The following is a 26,203-nucleotide window of genomic DNA, read 5'->3' on the forward strand; positions in this document are numbered from 1 at the left end:
TAGGAGGCTGAGGTGGCAGGATTGTTTTAGTCCAGGAGGTCAAGGCTGCACTGAGCTATGATGGCACCACTGCACTCTAGCCTAAGTAACAGAGCAAGACCCTGCCTCAAAAAAACAAACAAAAAAAGATACTTTGATTATATGTGATAGCAAGTTTGCAAAATAAAAAAAGATTAATTTATAAATGCATATGCTTGATTGGAGACATCTTTAAAGATTTTTAAACAAGGTATATGATCAAAGACAACTGAATTAGTCAATGAGCATAGAGTATGACAGATTTTAAAATTCTACCTCTCGTCATTATATTAAGCCCTTATACCAATTGGTGTAGCACAAATTCATCCCGAATCCTATGGGAGGAAAAGGGGTTAGCTACCAAGAATCTTATAGCCTGAACTTAACTATAGATAATATAGTTATATTTGAATATGGAGTATCTATTATTTGATTCCCACTTAGTTATCTTTAGTTTTTCTGAAAAATTATAAACAGGAATTTTAGTGACACACCTCTTGTAACACGGAGAGGCAAATATTTTATAAGCTCTGTACACATTCCTGTATCGATCAGCCGGCTCGTTAAATGATCCCCCAGCTTGTTAATGATCCGTTGAACATGTGTAAAGCCCCATGGATGGCAGGGACCTGTTCCATTCAGCTTTTTTCTTCCTTTTGAAACTGGTATATGTCGAGTGTCTGATATGAACTGAACAAAACTTGAATTGTTTAATTTTATGCTTGTGTCAGGCAAGCTCCCAGAAGTCTGGCTAAAGAGTTGTTTGTTCATTTAAAAATCTAGCCTTCAGTATCTTTGTAGCATGAATATTTTTCTCTCTCAGCCCCAGAGCCAATTCCCACCCCTTTCAGTCTAATCTTTGGCAGCACAAGACCATGTGCTGGAATGGCATGAAAATTCTTAACTTACTCCTTTCAAAAAAGAAGCCAACTATATTTAATGCTTTGTGTAGGCTATTTCTTTTCATCCTTAACACAAACGGAAGGGAGGCATTATTGTAAATTTGCAGATGGTGAACCTGAAGTCATTGAGGTTAAATAACTTGCTGAATTCCCACCACCAGTGGATCACAAAGCTGTGTGACACTAGGCATGACTTCCCAAAAGAACCCCATCTTGTCATCCTATAATCTGTAGATGAAAGTAGGGTTTGCTGATGGCCCTGAGAAAATCTTAACAAACTGGATGAGGCTCAAAGACTTTTCCAGGGATATGACTCCAGAACTGTGACCTTCCCTTTGCGTGTTCAGCATGACCTCCTCCTGCTGCTGCATATGGCGTCAATGTAAGTATAGACATGGCCTTGCTCTGAAGAGAAGTAAAAAGGCTTCACTTCTTTAGAGGAAAATGCATGTGTACCATTTTGAGAATGAATGTTGGATCCAAGACGTCTGACAATCAAGAGGCTCTGAAGAATGGGGTGATATATCACAAAGATTGGACGGGATCCATGTATGCCTCTGAACCCTTCCTGGTTTCTAGCGGGCTGTTCCAAGGGAAAATTTAGGTCAACTTCATTCAGTTTTACTAGAGATTTAATTGGACATGCTTTGGCTAATCAACTAGTAATAACCATGTTTCACATTTCTTCCTTTCTTTACTGCTTTCTCCTTAAGAGCAAATAATTAATACCAGAAATTTCTGTCTTGGGTATTATGGGATGCGTGTGGCTATAAATGAAGAAATTACAGAGCCTACATGGAAGATAACAGAAACAATACCCAGTCGTTTTGTTGTGATTCTTTTTTTTCTCTTTTTTTTTTTTTGAGCCGGAGTCTTGCTCTGTCGCCCAGGCTGGAGTATAGTGGCGCCATCTCGGCTCACTGCAACCTCCACCTCCCGGGTCCCCATTCAAGCAATTCTCCCGCCTCAGCCTCTGGAGTAGCTAGGATTACAGGCATGCCCCACCATGCCCAGCTAATTTTTGTATTTTTAGTAGAGACAGGGTTTCACTATGTTGGCCAAGCTGGTCTCAAACTCCTGACCTCGTGATCCGCCCACCTCAGCCTCCCAAAGTGCTGGGATTACAGGCGTGAGCCACCGCGCCCAGCCACTCCTTATTTTTTATTTTCCTCTACTCAAGACAGCTTAGAAGAGAAATCCGTTTTGCATTTGGAATTCTTCCAGTTAGTTTTGAAATCTAATCAGCAAGATTGGGGAGTATTTTGTGTTAATGAAGTATGTTCCTAGTTCTTAGAAATATATGAATGAGGCTGGGCACGATGGCTCATGCCTGTAATCCCAGCACTTGGGGAGTCGGAGGCGGGCGGATCACGTGAGGTCAGGAGTTCGAGACCAGCCTGGCCAACATGGTGAAACCCCGTCTCTACTAAAAATACCAAAATTAGCCAGGCATGGTGGCGGGTGCCTATAATCCCAGCTACTGGGGAGGCTGAGGCAGGAGAATCACTTGAACCTGAGAGGCAGAGATTGCAGTGAGCTGAGATCGTGCCACTGTACTCCAGCCTGGCAGCTTGGGCGACAAGAGCGAGAGTCTATCTCAAAACAAAAAGAAAAAAGAAGAAAAGAAATATATAAATGAGCAGGAGAAAAAGAACTGTGATACTGAAGGGGTCGGCCTCTCCTGCTGTGTTCCACTCTTACCAGTGGAGCATGTGCTTTGACTCCAGGGTTTCTGCAGCATCCGCAATAAATATGTGACTGTATTTTGTATCTACCCACATGTGTTTTCCCTCGCATGGTGTCTTTCCCTAAATCTGTGAAGAAAATAGCTGTTTTAAAGTTCATTTATTTTCTCCATTTGGTTGTCAGCAGCAGGAAAGGCTGCTGAAGGATCTGAGCCAGCGTGGGAATGGGAAGGGCCTGTGAGCTCTTAGGGAAAGAGGAAGTCTCTATGTCCTGGTTACTGGCGTGACCCCAGGTCGAATGACTCCCCCACCCTCTCCTCCTGCCAAGGTTGGTTAGGGTTCAAATGTGTTCCTACCCAAAATCACACATTGTCACTGTGTGGGATGCACAATATTCCATTGCTTTGCTCTCTTAAAAAAGACAGTTAAAAGTAAGAAGTATTTGTTGGAATTTTTAAAAACATGGTTTTTAAACCTATCTTTATTATTAGTTTTTAATGCTAAAAGCATTTTATTTACCTAGGATTCTTGGTTTTGGATGGGTTTTATTTTTTCTTTAGGTGGTAGTCTGTTTCTGAGAAAGCTCTATATTATGCATCATTTGTGAAATCCCTAGTAACCTGATGATGTTTCTGTCACATTGTTTTAAAAGGAATAGTTTAAAGATTTAAAGTGATCTGTGTGTGTGTGTGTGTGTGTGTGTGTGTGGTTTTCTTCTTTCTTTCTTTCTTTCTTTCTCTTTCTTTCTTTCCTTCTTTCCTTCTTTCTTCTTTATTTTTGTTATTATTATTATTTTTATTTGTTTGAGCCAGGGTTTCACCCTGTCCCCCAGGCTGGAGTACAGGGGCACAATCTCGGCTCACTACAGCCTCGACCTCCCAGGCTCAGGCGATCCTCCCACCTCTCAAATTGTTGGAACTTCAGGCATAGAGAGCCACCATGCGTGACTTTTCTTTTTTAATGCAAGTATTTCTTTTGGAATTTGAACTTTAATACTACTTTGGTGTGTTTTCACCTAAATTCCATTTTGTGAGCTTCTTAGTATTTGATTGAAAACCTATTTCGTTTTACTTGACCCTAACCAGATCAACAAGATAAGGATATTACCCAAAGGTGGTTTCTAGTAGGATTGTGGCCACAAACATCAGTTCTGTAGCCAAGTATGGACTAGTGTGGACTGAGAAGGTGGCTTGGAAGAAAGTTGCATTTCCACCTGGTCAGGGACGTTTGAAGATTATGCATGTTTTAAGGGAAAAGGCCTGCTGAATGTGGAGAGTACATAGGTGTAACTATCACTTGAGCTTTTTAGAAGTCCTTCGATGTAGTGCCAACTTGGATAAACCACCTCAAGTCCAGCCAGTACAGCAGCTCTGTTTTATCTTCATTGTGAGTCTGTCTCCCTGCCGGCTGGTGATGGGGGTCAGGCTGGATCACGGATTTGACCACCCTGCACCCAGGCCTGCCCCTCTTTTCTCTGTTATATAGTGCTGGGCAGCCTCTGGGGGGCCTCACCGATTTTTGTTTTTTAGTGGTGATAACAGCACGATCAGGCCGCAGCCTTCTCAATAAGAAGTGCTAACTTCCTCAGGAAAACAGAAGTGTGGTATGCACCATTACATAACCCAGTTTCTCTGGTGATACAATTTTAGTTTTTGAGAGCTGTTTTGAAGTCTTCCCACAGAACTGCAGGCCTCTCTGTTTTCCTGTATGAGGTGAGGAGATGCCAGTTTTGTCCATACACTCATGAAAAAACACAATGACGGATTAAGCGTCCTGAAGTGTCAGAAGGATACCTGGTGTGGTAGCTTCTAAAATACCACTAAAAGTTATTTTAGAGATGAATTATTTAGAATTGACACCTGAGTTGGGTTACCAAATGAAATAAAGGGTGCCAGGTAAATGTGAATTTTTTATAAACTACTAGGCACATGTATACTAAAAAAAATTATTACTTGTTTATCTGCAATTTACATTTACCTGGGCATCCTGTATTTTATTAGGTAAATCAGGCAACTCTCCACCTGAAACTAGATTATGCAAACTAAGAATTAACATAAAAAGTACTGTCATTGTGTGGCTGAGAAATCTCCTCCTCCTCTTCTAAACCAGTTTAGGAAGCCTGTGCTTCATCATTTCTCATATACTCTCCTCCCATGTATATCCAGATTAAAATGTGTATATCTGGCATGTGGCTCACTATTTCACATGCCTAACTGCAGCCCCTCTGGTATCCTATAGTCACAGCACCATTTTGGTGGGTCAGCCATGGGCAGCAGGTCCTGACCTCTCCTGACCACCTCCGAGGAACTGCAGACTCTCAGCATTTGCGTGTGTTCCTCCTCAGAGCCCTGGGACAACCCTGGCCAGCTGGAGGCAGAGAGACAGGCACGTAAACCTCCTGGCACATCTTGGGGATGCCTGGGCCAAAATATGCCACTGGCCTAATTCTCTGAAGGTCTCAAAGCATTTTCATATTAAGTTATTCAAGTGACCCAGAGAACAAGAAGGGAGTTGCTACTACATGATATCAGAGAACACTCAGAGGTTGGAAGGGAATTGGGAGAATTAAGTAATTATTAATAAATTCTAAAACTTTAATCAATATTCAAAGGAGAAATAGTGGAACTAACATTTTGTACCAAGGGTGCTGGTGTTGGGAATTCAGACATCTCCTGCAAAATATTTCTGATACAATTTAGTAAAATGTAGTTTTTAGGGGAGACCTTTTACAGAAGGAAGCTTTTATTTCCAAAGGACTTCATGAAAGGTGTAAAGGCCACACTGTGAATTAGGGATGACACACCCTGTTTTGAATTGGATTTCCTGCTAGTTCTGATCCGAGGCATTCTTCCCGGACTAGGGTGAATTCAGTTCCAGTGTTTGCTTGTAAAACTGAATCTGGTCATTGTATTTGCAGTTTGGCTTCCTGCCTGCTGTTAAAGTACAGAGCAAACTTCAGCTCGTTACTCCCTATGATTCTGTGTCCTCCTAAAGAGCAGGGAAAGAAGAGGGGAAAACCCAGGAGGTGACTGAGTTCATTTACATGCCGTACCAAAGGGCAGCTGCTTGCTGCCTTGTCGTCACAGGATTCTGTGGAGAATCCTGATATTCCATTTACCAGAATAGGAGACAGCCTGGAAAACAGACAAACAAAAAAAGTGTCTTTCTTTTTATGGTTCTAGCTATGGCATTACTAACTGAATAGTCTACTTTCTTTTTCTTTAACAAACATAGGTGAAAATTTAGAAAATTTTATGTTCTCCCTGTTTCCAAAGTTTTCTGTATGAAGAAAGAACTTATAAAAAGAGGTCACCACCAGGCGCAGTGGCTGATGCCTGTAATCCCAGCACTTTGGGAGGCCAGGGTGAGCAGATCACTTGAGGTCAGGAGTTCAACACCAGCCTGGCCAACATGGTGAAACCCCGTCTCTACCAGAAATACAAAAATTAGCCAGGTGTGGTGGCGTACACCTTTAGTCCCAACTACTGAGGCGGCTGAGGCAGGATAATCACTTGAGCCCAGGAGCCAATGCACTCCAGCCTGGGTGACAGAGTGAGACCCTACCTCAAAAAAAAAAAAAAAAAGTCACAAGGTGGTAGCACTGCTGGCTAGTTGGAGCTGGCCGTGCCTATTGAATTGTCCTGAGAGAACACCAGGTTGTGTACTTGCTGTCTAGATTTGTGGGAAGTGTCGGGGACTTACCCATTTTCCCTGCAGTTGTAGAAAATGTGATGCAGTCTTCTCAGTGTAGTTCCAGCCACCTCATTAAGATACCTGGCAAAACTTGAGTGTGGATCAGAAGGAATCCAGAAGCATATAGTGGCATCAGCCTATGTGTCCTTAGGAATCTTGTATTCCCCTGAGTTAAACTTAGAGCCTCTGAATTTGTGGAAAGGACAGAGAGGAAAGATGTTCTGTTGTGGGGCTGTTCCCAGGCTTGGCTTCCTCACACTGAGGCAGTGCACCCAGTACTGAAATAAGGAACATTGCAATGATGCCTGGGGTCAGCAAGTGACCTTGCTGACATCACAACATGTGCATTTCTCACCGTTCTTGGTTATTTAATTCTGGTCTGGTCCATTGGATTAGAGCCAGATTAAACATCAATAAATTTTGAGTTTACTATTAACAAAGAGTGGAGTCCTGCTACCTTACTGTTACTTTGCTAGGTGCTAAGAGAGAAATCAGAAAATTTAAGGCATGGATTTTGGTCACAGGGAGCAAAATCTACTCTTTATTGGCTAAGAAGCCTTAAAAACCACGTAACTGTCACGTAGTGGCAGACCATGAGCAAAAAGAAAAAAATGAACCCAGCTTCTTCTTGGCTGTTTTATGTGCATTCAGCTGCCTGGTGTTTAGAGGAACCAAATGTACAGAAATGAAACCGTTGAGGAGATTCCCAGAGCTAACTGCAGGGTGCTGCAGGGATGTGGCAACTGAACATCCAGGAACTGTAACAAGACAGTGTTTAAATAGATAAAAATGAAGCAGTCCAAAGCAGGAGGTTCTGACTTCTGGTTTCTAGTCTGGCATGTAAGGCAGGTGGAAGTTGTCACTCCTATCTTCACAATAAGAAAAAGCTGAACAAACTAAAACTCAATGTTTTTTAGCTTCATCAGAGAATTGTCACAGAACAAACAACTGCCCCCCAAACTGGAGCAAACGACAGGCAAATAAACAGAGAATCACAGCTTTCCAGAGCAAAAGACCTGGAGCAGAAGTATCCAGCGGAACCCAGAACCAGCCTAAGAAAACTTCAATTATTTGACACATTGCCAGAGGCTTGGTGTGGACAAGCTTGCAAGTTACACTCCAGGGGGTCCTGTCTTGGGGAGAGTGGGCACACTTTTGTTTTATGTTTTACATTCTATGTCTAGGAACCCTGCTAGTTTCTCACTGTGAAGATCAGGGAACAACCCGTTGTGCTTGTATCGGGGGAAGGGAAAGGTAGCCATTTAACAGTAAATGGAGCATTCAGCCCTCAAGATAAACTATTTTACCAGAGTCTAACCAATTGGGGTTTTATCAGAGCCCAGTTAACTTGGGGGGAAGGAAAAACACCAACACCAACTCCAGATTTCCTCCCGCTTTCCTGTTTCTCTGGGGAGAAAAAAGCTCTGAAGCACCTGTCAAGATCACAGCCCAGAGGCACAGTGGGCTTACTAAAGAGCTAGACCTCGTCATAGGACTATGGAACACCTCCCATACCCTGATACCATACCACCACATCAGCAAGGCTCCTGTGTAGTAACAGAGGAACAAAACGGAAAGAACTGAGCACCTCAGACCTTATTTAAAAAGAAGGCTGTAGAGAAACCCAAAGATAACAGGAGAGACAAAAACATGGACACCAGAGAAAATGGTAGCTTTGGAAAGCCCTATAGCAAACAATAAAAGACAGCCCATCATTAAAGTCGCCAGGTCAACCAGATGTAGCCTCTGTAGGTGTTGTCTTGGCTATCAGCATAGGATCAGTATAGTTCGCCAGATGGCCCCCACTGGTGCCAGTCTTGGTTAGGTTCACCAGATGTTGCCTGTGGGCTACTGTTTTATTTTTCTATTTCCATCTTTGGACAGAGAGCTACTATTCTTTTATTGGACGTGAAATGGTGAAGGCACACAAGCATATTGCTGTCATTGTTTTCTGGCTTTCCTAAATTACTTTTACCAGTGGTGTATCTTTTTTAAAAAACTATCTACTTTGAGATGGTGTGTCTTGATTGACATCTCATGGAGAAGTGGATGGGGAAAATACTGGTTCTGTGGAAAGACTCTCCATTAGTGGCTTGCTCATCCAGCTCTGATCTTTCTGTTCCAGGACTCTCCCTGTTTCATCAACAGCAACAACATGATAATAACAAACCTCACATATGTTGTTCCACTGGATAATTGTAATTTTTAAAAATAAATCGTTGTAAAACCAAGAACAGTTTCATCACTTTTTTCTATATAGCTTTTCACATGGGGCCAATCTGTCTTTACAAAAAAAAAGTGAGTAAAGGAATCCTTGATACTTTCCCCTTCAAGTCCAGCATCTGCTTGTTTAAATACATATCTCATGTAAAATGAAAAAGGAATAAAAGTTTTTTAAAAAGTGAAATTTTAAAACCTTACACTAAAGATCTTTATACTGCAGTCTGTCTCACATAATATGTCATGTCTGGCTTTCAACAACAAAAAACTACTAGGTATTCTAAAAGACAAATAAATCACAGTTTGAAGAAACAGAACAAGCATTAGAACCAGACTCAGATTTTGCAGAGATGTTAGAATTAATCAGACTAAGAATTTTTTTAATTCCTAAGATTAATATGCTGGGGGCTTTAAAGGGAAGATTGGACAAACAGGCAAGAAAAGGTGGGTAAAGGAGAGAGATGGAAACCCTAGGAAAGATCAAAAGGAAATCCTAGAAACCAAAGGCACCATAACGGAAGTGAAGAATGCCTTCAATGGACTCATCAGTAGACTTGGACATGGCCACTGAAAGAATTCGTGAGCTTGAAGAAATGTCAACCAAAACTTCCAAAACTAAAATACAAAAAGAAAAAAGAGTAAAAGAAAAAAACAGAACATAATATTCAAGAACTGTGGGACATTTGCAAAAGGTATAGCATACATGTAATGGGAATACCAGAGGAGAGGAAAGACAGGAAGTCAAAAAAAGAATTTTTCCAGATTAATGATATGTTCCAAACCATAGATTCAGGAAGCTTAAACAGCAACAGGATAAATAAAACAATATCTAAAACAAAATCTACACTTAGGCATGTCATACTTAAACTGCAGAAAATTATAGACGAATAAAAAACACCAGAGGGGGAGCTGGCAGAAACATACCACCTATAGCGGAAGAAGGATAAGAATTACGTCAGACTTCCCTTCAGAAATCTTGCACACTAAAAGATGTAGCACAATATTTAAAGTATTAAAGGAGGCTGGGCCTAGTGGCTCAGGCCTGTAATCTTAACACTTTGGGAGGCTGAGGCAGGAGGATCACGAGGTCAGGAGATCAAGACTATCCTGGCTAATATGATGAAACCCTATCTCTACTAAAAATACAAAAAGTTCGCCAGGCATGGTAGCACACGCCTGTAATCCCAGCTACTCGGGAGACTGAGGCAGGAGAATCACTTGAGCCCAGGAGGTGGAGGTTGCTATAAGCCGAGATCGCACTGCTGCACGCCTGGGCAACAGAACGAGACTCCATCTCAAAAAATAAATAAATAAAATAAAAAATAAAAGTAAAGTATTGAAGTAGAAAACTCACCAACTTACAATCCTATATCTAGCAAAAATATCCTTCAAAGGACAGAAAAATAAAACACTAGCCCAGACAAAAACTGAGACAATTTGTCAATACTAAGGCTACCTTGCAAGAAATGTTAAAAGAAATTATTTAAAAGGAAGAAAAATAATATAGGTCAGAAATGGAGATCTATATAAAGAAAGGAGGATTATAAGTGAAGGAATAAATGTAGGTAAAATAAAACCTCAGTTGATCTAACAGATAAGTTAGTTTAAAATAATAGCTAGAATGCATTCAGTGGTCATAGTTCATGTATAAATGAAATGAATGACAGCAATATTATAAGAGATACAAGGAGGAATTAGAAATATTTTGTTATTGTAAAGTACTTGTGCTACCCGGGAAGTGGCATAGTGTTATTTAAAAGTGGACTTAAATTACTTTTAAATGCATATCAAACTCAAGAGGAACCACATAAAAAAGTAAAAAAGGAAGTACAATCATATATCACTTAATGATGGGGATATGTTCTGAGAAATGCATTATTAGGTGATTTCATCATTATGCAGACATCATAAGGGCACTTACACAAACCTAGGTGATATAACCTACTACACATTGAGGCTGTATGGTATAGACTACTGATCCTAGGCTACATACCTGTACGGCATGTAACTATACTGAACACCATAGAACACTGTAACAAAATGATAAATATTTGTGTATCTAAACATATCTAAATGCAGTGGCTCATGTCTGTTAATCCCAGCACTTTGGGAGGCTGAGACAGGCAGATCACTTGAGGCCAGGAGTTCGAGACCAGCCTGGCCAAAATGGTGAAACTCCAGCTGGGTGTGGTGACACTCGCCTGTACTCCCAGCTACTCAGGAGGCTGAGGCACAAGAATCACTTGAACCTGGGAGGTGGAGGTTGCAGTGAGCTGAGATCGGGCCTCTGCACTCCAGCCTGGGTGACACAGCGAGACTGTGTGTCAAATACAAAACAAAACACCTTTAGAACCATGGTGTCAGAAAAAAAATAAACATATCTAAACATAGAAAAAGTACAGTAAAACTATGGTATAAAGGTTAACAATGGTGCCTCTCTATAGGGCACTTACCTGGAATGGAACTTGCAGGACTGGAAGTTGTTCTGGGGTCGGGAGCCGTCAGTGAGTGGTGAGGGAATGTGAAGGTATAGAACATTACTGTGCACTACTGTAGACTTTATATAAACGCTGAACACTTAGGCTACACTAAATTTATAAAAAAGCATTTCTTTAATAATAAATTAACCTTAGCTTACTGTAACTTTTTTACTTCATAAACTTAATTTTTCTTAACTTTTTTATCTTTTTGTAGTAATACTTGGCTTATAACACACATAGTACAGTTGTACAAAATTATTTCAAAAATATTTTTATATCCTTATTTTAAAAATTTTTTCTATTAAAACAAAATTTTTTATAACTTTTTTTTTTAAGAGGCAAGGTCGTGTGTCCCCCGGACTGAAGTGCAGTGGCGCAGTCATGGCTTACTGCAGCCTCAAACTCCTGGGCACAAGTGACCCTCTCACTTAAGCATTCCAAGTAGTTAGGACTCCAGGCATGTGCCACCTCGCCCAGCTACTTTTTAAAAATGTTCTTTGCTGTGTTGCCCAGGTTGGTCCCAAATTCCTGGCACAGGTGTTCTTCCCACCTTGGCCTCCCAAAGGGATTACAGGCATGAATTACTGTGCCCAACCTTTTTAAAAAACTTGTAAAGCTTTTTTGCTAAAAACCGAGATACACAAACATTAACCTAGGCCTACACGGGGTCAGGATCATCAATGTCACACTGTCTTCTGCCTCTACAACTTGCCCCACTGGCTGGCCTTCATGGGCAATAATGTGAATGGAGCTGTCATTTCCTATGACAATTCTTTTCTTCAGGAAAACTTCCTGAAGGACCTGCCTGAGGCTCCTCTTCAGGAGATGTCATTCCTTTTAGAAATATATCCATGATGGATCAGTTGGTTTGTTGCTTTATCATCATAGATTTGCTTATAAGCAGAGAACACACCGTGAACATTCCTCAACATTAATGAAAATCTTTTAGTACTGGGGTTTATGTTTTCAGAAGACTTTTTAAGGAGCGTATTGAGGTCTGTAAAAGCTTCTGCTAAACCCTTCACTGGGAATTTTCTTGGGGATTCTACTTCTGTTTCTTCTCCTGCAGTTTCCTTTTCTCTTACGTCTTCTTGATATATGCATTCCTGTTCCAGTTCCAAGATTCTACTTCTGTTTCTTCTCCTGCAGTTTCCTTTTCTCTTACTTCTTCTTGATGTATGCATTCCTGTTCCAGTTCCAAGAAAGCCTTATTAGTCAGTTTCTCAGGACAACATCACTAGGCGGTAAGAATCTTTCAGCACCGTGATAATCTTAAGGGACCACTGTCATATATGTAGTCTGCCATTGACTGAACCACCATTATGTGGCATACAACTAAAATTATTACATTAAGAGAAGAAAAAAATGGAATCATATAAAATGGCCAATTAAAACTGTAGGGAGAAAAAGTGGAATACAATAACAGAAAGAACAAGGGCAAATAATAGACGACAGTAACAAATAGATATTAGTCCTGCTATATCAATAATTGCTTTAAAGATCAGTGATCTGAACTCTAATTAAAAGACAAAGATTGTCAGAGTGGATTTTTTTTTTTTTTTTTTTTTTTTTTTGAGGCAGAGTTTGGTTATTTTGTTTCCCAGGCTAGAATGCAATGGGTCGGCTCACTGCAACCTCCGTCTCCCAGGTTCAAATGATTCTTCTACCTCAGCCTCCCAAGTAGCTGAGGTTACAGGCATGTACCACCATGCCTGGCTAATTATATATTTTTAATAGAGAGAGGGTTTCTCCATGTTGATCAGGCTGGTTTTGAACTCCTGACCTCAGGTGATCCACCTGCCTTGGCCTCCCAAAGTGCTGGGATTAGAGCATAAGCTACCATGCCTGGCCCAGAGTGGATTTAAACAAAAATAAAACTCAACTACAAGAAGACTATTAAGAACCTCATTTTAAATATAAAAACACAGATAGGGATGCTAACATTGATCAAAAGAAAGCTGGAGTACCTATATTAATTTCAAACAAAGCCAACTTTAGAGCAAGAAAAATTATCAAAGATAAAGAGGGAGCATTACATAATGAAAAAGAGGTCAGTTCTCCAAGATGATGTAACAGCCCTTAATGTGTATTTATGTGACAACAGATTTAAAACACATGAGGCAAAAAAACTGATAGAACAGCAAAGAAGAATATACAAAACCACTATTACAGCTGGAGACTTCAGCACTCTTTTGTAAGTAATTGATAGATCCAGCAGGCAGAACTCAATAAAGTCGTTGTTGAACTGAACAGCACAATCAACAGAATCTAACTTACATTTATAGAATACTTGATTCAACAGCAGCAGAATATACATTCTTCTCAAGCTCATGCAAAACATTCACCAAGGCAGACCAAATTCTGGACCATAGAACACACCTTAACAAATTTAAATGATAAGATCATACAGAATATGTTTCAGACCATAATGGAATTAAATTGGAACTCAGTAACAAAATACTTGGAAGTTAAACAGTACACTTCTAACACACATCAAGAAATCTCAAGAGAACTTTAAACTATTTTAACAAAGTGAAAATGAAAATGCAACATAATCAAATTTGTAAGTTTCAGTGAAAGCAGTGTAAAGAAAATTTATAGCATTGAATGTACACAATAGAAAAGAAAAAATATTTAAATCAGTAAATCTAAACTTCCACTTTAGGAAACCAGAAAAAGAAGAGTGAATTAAATCTAAATAGAACAAAATAATTTTTACCAATAATAAATAAGATAATAAAAATTCTCAACTCAAAGTAGATTAAAGAATTAAACGTAAAATCCCAAACTGTAAAAACCCTGGAAGACAACTTAGGTAGTACCATCCTTGACATAGGAATGGGCAAAGATTTCATGAGAAATATACCAAAAGCAGTCACAACAAAAGCAAAAACTGACAAGTGGGATCTAACTAAACTAAAGAGCTTCTGCACAGCGAAAGAAACTCAAAGGAGTAAACAACCTACAGGGTGGGAGAAAATATTTGCAAACTATGCATCTGACAAAGGTCTAATATCCAGCATCTATAAGGAACTTAAATTTACAAGAGAAAACCCCATTAAAAAGTGGGTAAAGGACATGAATAGACACTTCTCAAAACAAGACATACATGTGGCCAACAAGCATATGGGGAAAAAAAACCCTCAACATCACTGACTATTAGAGAAATGTAAATCAAAACCACAGTTACATACCATCTCACACCAGTCAGAATAGCTATTATTAAAACGTCAGAAAATAACAGATGCTGGCGAGGCTGCAGAGAAAAGGGAACCCTAATACACAGTTGATAGGAGTGTAAATTAGTTCAACCATTGTGGAAAGCAGTATGGTGATTCCTCAGAGCTAAAAGCAGAACTACCATTTGATCCAGCGATCCCATTACTGAGTCATAACAGTTTGGCTCTGTGTCCCCACCCAAATCTCACCTTGAATTGCAATAATCCCCGCGTGTCAAGGGCGGGACTAGGTGGAGGTAATTGAGTCGTGGGGGCCATTTTTCCTGTGCTGTTCTAGTGATAGTGAGTGAGTTCTCATGAGATCTGATGGTTTTGTAAGTGACTGGTATTTCCCCTCCTGGCACTCATTCTCTCTCCTGTTGCCCTGTGAAGAGGTGCCTCCCACCATGATTGTAAGTTTCCTGAGGCCATCCAAGCGTGGGAGCAGGTGGAGGTAATTGAATCATGGGGGCCATTTTTCCTATGCTGTTCTAGTGATAGTGAATGAGTTCTCATGAGATCTGATGGTTTTGTAAGTGACTGGTATTTCCCCTGCTGGCACTCATTCTCTCTCCTGCTGCCCTGTGAAGAGATGCCTTCCACCATGATTGTAAGTTTCCTGAGGCCATCCCAGCCATGCAGAACTGTGAGTCGATTAAACCTCTTTTCTTCATAAATTTCCCAGTGTTTGGTGTTTGTTCATAGCAACATGGTAACAGACTAATACAGTGTGTATATACCCAGAGGAATATAAATCATTATACCATAAAGACACATCCATGTGAATGTTTATTGCAGCACTGTTCACAATAGCAAAGACATGGAATCAACCTAAATGCCCATCAACAGTAGACTGGACAAAGAAAATGTACATATACACCATGGAATACTCTGCAGCCATAAAAATGAACAAGATCATGTCTTTTGCAGGAACTTGGATGGAGCTGGAGGCTCTTATCCTTAGTGAAGTAACACAGGAACAGAAAACCAAATACCACATGTTCTCACTTATAAGTGGGAGCTAAATGATAAGAACTTAAGAACACAAAGAAGGAAACAGCAGACACTGGGGTCTACTTGAAGTGGGAGGGTTGGAGGAGGGAGAAGAGCAGAAAAGATAACTGTTGGGTACTGGGCCTAATACCTGCGTGGTGAAATAATACATACAACAAACCCCCATGACACATGTTACCTCTGTAACAAACCTTCACATGTACTCCCAAACCTAAAATGAAATTGAAAACAGGAAATTAGAGAAAATCAACAGGAAAAAAAAAAAAAAAAGCTGGTTCTTTGAAAGATTAATAAAATTGATAAATGTGGAGCCAGATTAAGAGAAAAGGAAAAAAGACAGAAATTACTAATATCAGAAATGAAAGAGTGACCATTACTACTGATCCCATAGATACTAAAAGGATAATAAAATAATATTTTGGAAAACTCTGCCCACAAATTCATTAACCTAGTGGAAATAGACCGATTACGTGAAAGACACACTCTACCAAAACTCGTACAAGGAGAAGCAGATAATCTGAATAGACCTGCATTTATTAAAGAAAATCTATAATAACCTTTCCACACAGAAAGCACCAGACTCAGGTGGGTTCACTAGTAAATTTTACCAAACATTTAGGGCAGAAATTATACCTATTTTCTACAGTCTCATCCAGAAAATAGAAGCAGAAGGAATACTCTATAATCCTTCCCAGAAAATAGAAACTTAAGGAAACACTTAAGCACTAAGTGCAGGAGCAAGACAAGGAGGGATGCCCTTTTCACCACTCACAGATTGTGAGGGATGAAATAAAGCTGTCCTTATTTGCAGATAACAAATAACTAATTCTGTGAGGCTAGTATTAAAAATCAGGCAAAGACATTATAAGGAAGGAAAACTAAGGACCAGTGTCTCTCATGAATGTAGATACATAAATATTTAACAACATATTGACAAATCAAATCTAACACATATAAAAAGAATTATCTACCTTGACCAAGTTTACCATTCAAAAAACAATTAATGTAATACATCACACCAACAGGCTAAAGAAGAAAAATCATATCTTATGAATAGATGGAAGAAAATGATTCGACAAAATCCAATACCCATTTTTGATGTTTAAAAAAAAGGTCAGCAAACTAGCAATAGAAGACACATCCTCAATTTGTTAAAGAACCTCTTCTAAGAAACCTGCAGCTGACATCATACTTAATGGTGAGAAACTAGATGTTTTCCCACTAAGAACAGGAGCAAGACAAGGAAGAATGCCCTTTTCACCACTCACAGATTGTGAGGGATGAAATAAAGCTGTCCTTATTTGCAGATAACATGATTATGATTATGTATGTAGATATCCCAGAGAATCACCAAAAAAATTTCTGACCTAGGAAGTGATTATAGCAAGGCTGCAGAATATGTTAACATGTAATAGTTACTTATATACTAGCAATGAACAATTGGAGAATAAAAACAATGCCATTTACATTTGCATCAAAAAATCAAACAGGTATAAATCTAAATATATATACATATAAAACATCTACCTGAAGAAATGTACAAAATTCTGATGAAGAAATCAAAGAAGAGCTAAACAGTATATTCCATGTTCATAGATAAGAAGACTCAATGTTATTAAGATATCAGTTCTTCCCAACTTGATCTGTAGATTCGGTGTAATTCCAATCAAAATGCCTTTAAGTTATTTCATGGTTATCAACAAACTGATTCTAAAGTTTCTGTTGAAATGCAAAATACCTATAATAGCCGACTCAATACTGAAAGAGAACAAGGAGAACTGACATTATCCAACTTCAAGAATTATTGTAAGCAAGGCAGTGATACAGGCAAAACAATAGCCAAATAGGTCAATGGAACAGAATATAGAACAAGAAATTGACGTAAATATAGTTAATTGATCTTTGACAAAGAAGCAAAGGAAATTTAATGGAAAAATAATCTTTTCAAGAAACTATGGTGGAACACCTGATCATCTACATGAAAAAGAATGAATTTAGACACAGGTCTTACACCAAAAAGCAACTCAAAATGAAACGTAGACCTAAATGTAAAATGTGAAACTATAAAACTAGAATATAAGATAGAAGAGAATCTAGATGACTTTAAGTTTGGCAATGACCAAAGGCACTATCTGTTAGAGAAAAAGTTTACAAGATGAACTTTGTTAAAATTTTTAAATTCTGCTCTGTAAAAGATACTGTTAAGACAATGCAGACAAGCCACGGACTGGGAGAAAGTCTTTACAAACACATATCTTGTAAAGAACTTGTACTCAGAATATACTAAGAACTTTTAAAACTCAGTAAGAAAACAGACAACCCAATTAAAAAATTAATAAAAGCTCTGAACAGACAACTCAGTAAGGAGATGTACAGATGGCAGATAATCACATTAAAAGATGCTTAACATCATATGTCATTAGGAATTGCAAATTGAAACAGCAATGAGATACCACTAGACATGTATTAGAATGGCTAACAGCCAAAACACACAATACCAAATGTAGGGAAGGATATGGAGCAATAGAACTATCATTCATTGCTGATGGAAATGCAAATTGGAACAGCCACTTTGGAAGGCAGTTCAGCACTTTCTTACAAAAATACACATATTACCGTATGATCCAGCAATTGCACTTTTTGATATTTATCCGAATAATTGTTGAAAACATATCTATACAAACCTGCACATAAATGCTTATAGCAGCTTTATTCATAATTTCCCAAAACTTGGAAGTAACTGAGATGTCTCCAGTAGGTGAATAGATAAACATACTGGTGCTTATTCATCCACACAATAGAATATTACTCAGTGACAAAATGAAATGAGCTGTCAAGCCATGAGAAAATATAGAGGAACCTTAAATGTGTATTGCTAAGTGAAAGGAACCAATCTAAAAAGGCTGCATGCGGTATAATTCTAACTATGACATTCTGGAAAAGGCAAAACTATGGAAATATTAAAAAGATCCGTGGGGTTTAGAGGGAGGGAGAGATGAATAGGTGGTGGACAGGGTATGTTTAGAGCAATGAAACTTCTGTATGATACTGTAATGGTGGGCATGTACCATTATACATTTGCCAAAACCCATAGACCTGTAGAACAGAAAGAGTGAACCCAATGTAAACTATGAACTTTGCTCAATAATGTGTCAATATTGGCTGACCAGCTGTAATAAGTATATCACATTAATGCAAGATGTTAATAGGGAAACTGAGATAGGTGAGAGGGTATGTGGGAACTCTCAGTATTTCTGCTTAATTTCTTCATAAACCTAAAGCTACTCTAAAAATTAGTGTATTTTTTAAAGAATGAAAAAACAGGGCCGAACATGGTGGCTCACACCTATAATCCCAGCACTTTGGGAGGCTGAGGCAGGCAGATCATTTGAGGTCAGGAGTTTGAGACCAACCTGGAAACATGGTGAAACCCCATCTCTACTAAAAATACAGAAATTAGGCGTGGTGGCTTGCGCCTATAATCCCAACTACTCAGGAGGCTAAGAAAGGAGAATTGCTTGAACCTGGGAGGCAGAGGTTGCAGTGAGCTGGGATCGTGCCACTGTATTCCAGCCTAGGCAATAGAGCTAGACTCTGTCTCAAAAAAAAAAAAAAAAAAAAGAATAAAGAAAAAACAGGAGTTCCCAGAGGTTGCTGAGAAGATTAACTTTGGAAGGAGAAAATACTATGAAAGTAAATTAAGGCTGGGCATGGTGGCTCACGCCTATAATCCCAGCACTTCGGAAGACCAAGGCAATAGGTCAGCTGAGGTCAGGAGTTCAAGACTGGCCTGGCCAACATGGTGAAACCCCATCTCCACTAAAAATACAAAAATTAGCTAGGGTGTGGTGGTAGGTGCCTGTAGTCCCAGCTACTAGGGAGGCTGAGGCGAGAGAATTGCTTGAACCTGGAAGGTGGAGGTTGCAGTGAGATGACATCACGCCACTGCACTCCAGCCTAGACAACAGAGTGAGACTCTGCCTCAAAAAAAAAAGAACTAAGTAAGTTAATGTTCATTGTCAAAGACTGCTGTTTTTCAGTCTCAGTTTTGAGCTTCTTTATTCTGGTCCTAGTAATTATATTTAATATTTGAGTTTTCAGTTTTTGCCTCTATAAATTTGATATAGCTGTCTGTCTTGCTTTATAAAATAGAGAGTAAACCAAAGCCTTCAAAAGGAAATTTATATAAATTGAATCATATTTTTCTCTTTATGAATAGATTTATTTTTTTCCAATAATAAGGGCAAGAAATAATTATTGTGGGATATTTGTTTTGGTTTGGTTTTGTTTTCTTCTTCTTCTTTTTTTTTTTTTTTTTAAGACGGAGTCTCATTCTGTCACCCAGGCTGCAGTTCAGTGGCACGATCTTGGCTTACTGCAACCTCTGCCTCCCAGGTCCAAGTGATTTTCCTGCCCCAGCCTCCCAAGTAGCTGGGATTACAGGCACCCGCCACCACGACCAGCTAATTTTTGTATTTTTAGTAGAGACAGGGTTTCACCAGGTTGGCCAGGCTGCTCTCGAACTCCTGACCTCAGGTGATCTACCTGCTTCAGCCTCCCAAAGGGCTAGGATTACAGACGTGAGCCACCACACCCGGCCTATTGTGAGATATTTGAAAAAAAAATGCTGAGAGATGTGATAGATAAAGAGACTAGAAACTATCCATTACTGCACTAGCAGAGATTAACCTTTTTAAAAATATATTAAGATTTTATATACTGGTAATTTTTTTCCTTACCAGCACACCATCATACGTAAGTACTTTCTTACATTATTAAAAGGCAAAGAAGAGATAGTGGGTATGCAGTGCCCAGAGTGAGGCCACCTCTCTTAGCCAGACAAGGACCACATGGGGCCCATCCTACCTGGGGCTCAGGGCAGTGCTGAGACTTTTCAGTGCTATTGATTATTATATTTCACTTTAAAAGATAAATGGCATCTCATTTTAATTTGCATTTTTTAAATTAAAGAGATTGAACACTTTTTCAAGCGTTTCATATGTCCTTTTTTGTGGTTTTTCTGGCCATGTCCTTTGCCCACTTGACGTTTTTCTAATCCACTTATATAAATGCTTTATAAATCAAGACTTGTGTCCAACAGGGGACTGTATTCAGTCTTGGGAAGTGGGGTTTGGTGCATACCTGACAATCTTAAGGCCCTTCACTTTTCTCCTAAAAAATCCCCTTTTCCCAAGGGATGCTATCAGATGGTGGTTTGAGTGCTTATTGTGGGACCTGCAGTCTTAGGACTGTCTGCTAGCAGCTGGGTTCCTCTCCTTCCAAGGTGGGAAGCTGACCTGGCCTTTCTAGTTCATGGATTAGGGATTGGACCGGCTTCCTTCTTATCCTAACCCAACTTTTAAAGAAAGAAGTAAAAATATACTGTGGCCCTGAGAGAGAACAAATAAGAGGAAAACGGAAGCACAGTTGTGCTGAATTTATTGTTCCAAGTTGACTGTGTTATTCCCCCACATTATGCTTGATAGGAGGTAAATAAACCCTTGGAACTTGTGTAGTTTACAGTTTGAGGGACTGTGCTGAATTTGAATTTGAATTCTAAACACTTTCTTGAATAATATCATGAGAAGGTTATAAGGCTAACTTAGGACCAAAACTTCTAATGAAACAAGCAATAAAACTGTTCTCTCGATTTCTCCTTTGATGGAGAGTGGGTAGGCCGTCCTGAAGCATAGGGGAAAATAAATATTGATGTCATCCAAAAACTATTTGCTAACTTTTTGTATTCAAGTAAGTGAAAAGGAAAATAAAATTGGTTATTTTAATTTACTTTTGAATTTTGTTTTAAAAGTATCCCTGTTACTACAGGGATATTTTTAAAAAATATTTTTTGAAAACTTATTTTACCAAGAAAGGCATTCAAAAAAATACATAATTGCAAAACGACAATAAAATATTTTGTCCCCCAGGCACATTCTGGAAACCCCAGTCAAATCAGTTACACACATGCACTTGCTCTCTCTCCTGATCAAATGAAGGTCTACAAAGTCTCAAGAAGAAACTGCAGCAAAGTTTTCTTAATTAAGGGAGAAATTTTCTGTAAGCAATGTCATCTTAACTGTCATTTTCTTTTTTTTTTTTTTTTAATCTCTATCTGATATCCCCATGTACACGAGGGATTAACTTTCATTTTCTAATGACTAAGATTGTGAAAGAGAAAATTCTGGGCTGGGTGGGTGGTTGCCAACCATTTGTTATTTTATGGGTACCTGGATGAGGGTTGTAGTGAATGTAACCAGAGGCAAATCCGAGGAGACCCTGTGAGTGCCCAGAGTTGCTGTGAGTGACTGGAGAGTGATAAGGAATCAGAGCAGAGATTTCTGAAGGGGGAAAGCTGACATTAAAGAAGAGTTACCACTCCCTTGGAATACCTGTCCCACTGGTTTCTAATTCAGATTCCACACAGCAGCTAAGGATTTTTTTTTTAAATAAAAGTAAATCAAAGCACTTCCCCTGCTTGAAAATCTTTCAATTAATGTATACACCTGGAGCTAATGAGAGGAATCCAAGTGCAGAGATTTTTATTTTTTGAGACGGAGTCTGGCTCCGTAGCCCGGGCTGGAGTGCAGTGGCCGGATCTCAGCTCACTGCAAGCTCCGCCTTCCGGGTTTACGCCATTCTCCTGCCTCAGCCTCCCGAGTAGCTGGGACTACAGGCGCCCGCCACCTCGCCTGGCCAGTTTTTTGTATTTTTTAGTAGAGACAGGGTTTCACCGTGTTAGCCAGAATGGTCTCGATCTCCTGACCTCGTGATCCGCCCGTCTCGGCCTCCCAAAGTGCTGGGATTACAGGCTTGAGCCACCGCGCCCGGCCCAAGTGCAGAGATTTTTAATTAAACTTTTTATTTTGAGGTAATTGTAGATTCACATGCAGTTGTGAAAAGTAATACAGAAAGATCCTATGTATCCTTTACCCAGTTTCCACTAAGGGAAATATCTTGCAGAACTGTATAAAAACCAGATCTTGTTATGAGTGTAGTCAAGATATAATAGTTTCAACACCAAAGGATCCTTCCTGCCACTCTTTATAGGCATACTATTTTCTTCCACCTTCCAGAACCCCTAGCAATTGCTAGTCTATTTTATGTTCTTATTATTTTGCATTTCAATAATGCTATGGAAATGGAATCATAGTTTGTAATCTTTTGAAATTGGCTTTTTTCACTTGGGATCATTTTCTGGAGATTCATCCCAGTTGTTGCATGTATAAGTAGTTACTTTTTACTGCAGAGTGGACATCCATGGCATGGGGGTATATCAGTTTATTTAACTATTCACCCATGGAAGGACGTCCAACTTATGAATAGTACTGGTATGAATATTTGTCTACAAGTTTTTGTGTGAAGATAAGTTTTCACTTTTCTGGGATAAATATCCAAGAGTGCAATTGCTGAGTCCTATAGTTGTTGCATGTTTAGTTCTTTTAGAAACTGCCAAGCTGGTTTCCAGAGTGGCTGTTTCATTTTACATTGCCACCAGTAATGTGTGAGTGATGCAGTTTCTCCATACCAGCATTTGATGTTGTCACTATTTTTTAATTTCTATTCTGATAAGTAGGTAATGATATCTCATTGTGATTTTAATGTGCATTTCCCTAATGCTTGTCAAGTGAAGAATCATGTGGTTCAAAAAATTGGAAAGGAGAGCTTTATTTCTCATAAAGGGTGGCACACCAAAGGCTGGGAAATGTAGCCTTTGGCAAAAGCTGAGAAAAAGCAATTTAAGGTAGGAAAGCCTAACACAGGTACTTAATGCCCAATGGGTTGGCTAAGTATACATATTCAATAAGCTATAGAAGGAGTCATGAAGATTTATGAAAAAAGCACAACTGAGCTTCATGCCTCTTCATAGGTCACATGTTCAAAAAATGATGGCATTAGCATGATGCAGGGATGGAGTTTTTGGCCCTCTGGCATCAAAAGGTGAAACAGAGGACCTGAAAACCCTCATAGTACATCCTGTGCTAGTCAGTCAGAACTGGTCCAGAGATATGGTGGTCAGTTTTTAGGAAGGGATGCGTTGTCAAGCTGGTGGGCTGTCACATCAAAACTTCAAAGAGGGAGAGGGAGCCTGGTTTTGGCCTCAGATAATTGGCTGAAGGCGATAAAGGAATGAATCATCTGTTTCTTGTTTTCTAGAGTTGGTTTCCACTTACTCCTTAGGAAAGAATTCTGGTTAAAGGTTAATAAGGAGGGAGCATACTGAGGCGTAACCAACCTCTTATCCTATCACGGCCCGGGACTTCGTTTTTCAGGGTTTCTCTGGGGTCCCTTTGGCCAAGAGGGTTCTGTTCAGTTGGTTGGGAGGCTTAGGGTTTTATTTTTATTTTTCATGCTAATGGCATTAAGCATCTTTTCATGTGCTCATTCGCCATTTGTTTATCCTCTTCAGTGAAATAGGTGTTCGTGATTTTTGCTCATTTTCTAATTGGATTGTTTGCTATTGTGAAATTTTGAAGGTTCTTAATATATTCTAGATACTAGTACTTAATTGCAATCTCTAGCTTATATTTTTCATACCTTCTCAACGAGGTCTTTCCCAGAATGTTTTAATTTTAATGAAGTTCAAAGTACCAGTTTTTCCTTTTATGAATTGTATTTTTGATGTCAAGTCTAAGAAGTCTTCACCTAGCTGTAAATCCAAGATTTTCTCCTATGTCATTTTGTATTTATGATCTGTTTTGAGTTACTTTTCATATAAGGTGTGAGACTTAGGTGGAAGGTTTTGGTTTTTCTGTTTTTTTGCCTGTGGGTGTCCAGTTTCTCCACCATTTGTTGAAAAGGACATCTTTCCTTCAATGAATTGCTTTTGCACCTTTGTCAAAAATCACATAGATCTATTTATGGGTGTTCTGTTCCATTGATCTTTGTGTATGTTTCTTTGTACATCACACATTCATGACTACAGAAGCTGTATGTCTTGAAATCAGGTTCATCGCACTTTATTCTTCTCTTTCAAAATTGTTTTAGCTGTTCTAGTTCCTTTGCCTTATCACATAAATTTTAGAGTAATTTTATTTCTACAAAAAAAATTTTCTGGAACTTCAATAGGAATTGTGTTAAATGTATATTATTTTGGAAAGAATTGAACTACTAATTATATGACATAATGAAGTCTTTCAGTTCATGAACATAGTATGACTCTTCATTTGTTTGATTCTTCTTTTATTTCTTTCTTTAGCATTTTGTAGCTTTAGCATACAACTCTCATAGTTGTTTTGTTAGTTTACACCAAAGTCTTTCTTTTTATCTTTTGTTGTTGTTGTTGTTGTTGTTGTTGTTGTTGTTGTCATCGAGATAGAGTCTCACTGTGTTGCCCAGGCTGGAGTGCAGTGGTGCGATCTCAGCTTACTGCAACCTCTGCCTCCTGAGTTCAAGCGATTTCCAGCTAATTTTTGTATTTTTAATAGAGATGGGGTTTCACCATATTGGCCAGGCTGGTTTTGAACTCCTGACCTAAGTGATTCTTTGGCCTCCCAAAGTGCTAGGATTACAGGTGTGAGCCACTGTGCCCGACCTTTTTTTCTTTCTTTTTCTGAAATCATAAAAAGTGTTGCTTTTTAAAATTTTGGTGTCCACGTATTCTGGTTCGCTATTATATAGAAATATAATTGATTTTTGTGTGTTGATTTTTGTGCCCTGCAGCCTTGCTGGACTCATTTATTAGTTTTAGAAGTTTTTTGTATATTCTTTCATAACTTCTACATAGACAATCATGCCATCTGTAAATAGGCTTAGTTTAATTCTTGTTCTCTGATCTGTACGCCTTTTCTTTCCTTTTCTTGCCTTATTGCACTGGCTAGAACTTCCAGTACTACACTGAATAAAAGAAGTGAGAATAGACATTCTGGCTTGTTCCTAATCTTAGAGGAAAGTTTTCAGTCTTTCCCCAATAAATATAATATTAACTCTAGGTTTTTTATAGATGTTCTCTAACTCAAATTGAGGAAATTTCCCTCAATTTCTAGTTTTCTGAGAAGTTTTAACGTGAGAGGGTATTTATTTTTGTCAAGTGGTTTTTCTGTATTGATTTATGTGATACGATTTTTTTCTTTATAATTTAATGTGGTAGATTACATAGATTGATTTTCAAATGTCGAACTAGCCCTACATCCCTGGAATAAACTCGTCTAGGTTATGATGTATACATATATTTTACATATTACTGAATTTTATTTGCTAATATTTTGTTAAGGATTTTTACATCTATATTCATAAAGCATATTGGCCTGTAGTGTTCTTTTTGTACTCTTTTGTTTTGATACCAGGGTAATTCTAGGTTCATAAAATGGATTGGGAAGTATTCCCTTCTATTCTATTTCTTGGAAAAGATTATGGAGAATTGATACTAATTGTTGCCTAAGTGTTTGGTAGAATTCAATAATGAAAGTGTCTGAACCTGGAGATATGTGTTTGGGAAATTTTGAAATCACAATATCAATTTACTTAGTAGTCATAGGGCTATTCAAATAATCAGCTCTGTATTGGCTGACTTGTGGTAGTTTGTATTTTTTTCAAGGAATTGGTTTATTTTACCTAACATGTCAAATTTTCTGTGCAGACCTGTCCATGATGTTCCCTTGTTATCCTTTTGATGTCTACATGGTCTGTAGTGCTATTCCCTTTTTTACTCTAGTTATTGGTAATTCGCATGTTCTTTGTTTCTGTGTCAGTCTTGCTAGACGTTTGTCAATTTTATTGGTCTTATCTGTGAACCAGGTTTGTTTCATGAATTTTCTTCATTTTAAATTTTCAGCTTCATTGATTTCTGCTCTAATCTATTATTTCCTTTGCTCAGCTTGCTTTGAGTTTATTTTGCTCTTATTTCTCTAAGTTCCTGGAGAGGAGCCTAGATTATTGATTTGAACCTTTTCTCATGTACACATTTTTTAAATTTATTTTTATTAATCATGCCACATTATTTTTAATTATGTACAAAGATCTAATCTGTCACCCAG

The 26,203-nt window shown here is 38.7% G+C and overlaps 1 protein-coding gene across 47 annotated transcripts in view; it reads left to right on the forward strand.

Moving 5' to 3' along the window:
* The window catches only part of SPIDR (scaffold protein involved in DNA repair), a 484,346-nt gene that overhangs the window by 262,592 nt on the left and 195,551 nt on the right, over positions 1-26,203 (forward strand). The window lies entirely within an intron of this gene.

This window comes from Macaca fascicularis, chromosome 8 (assembly GCF_037993035.2).
Source record: "Macaca fascicularis isolate 582-1 chromosome 8, T2T-MFA8v1.1".
Lineage (NCBI taxonomy): Eukaryota > Metazoa > Chordata > Mammalia > Primates > Cercopithecidae > Macaca > Macaca fascicularis.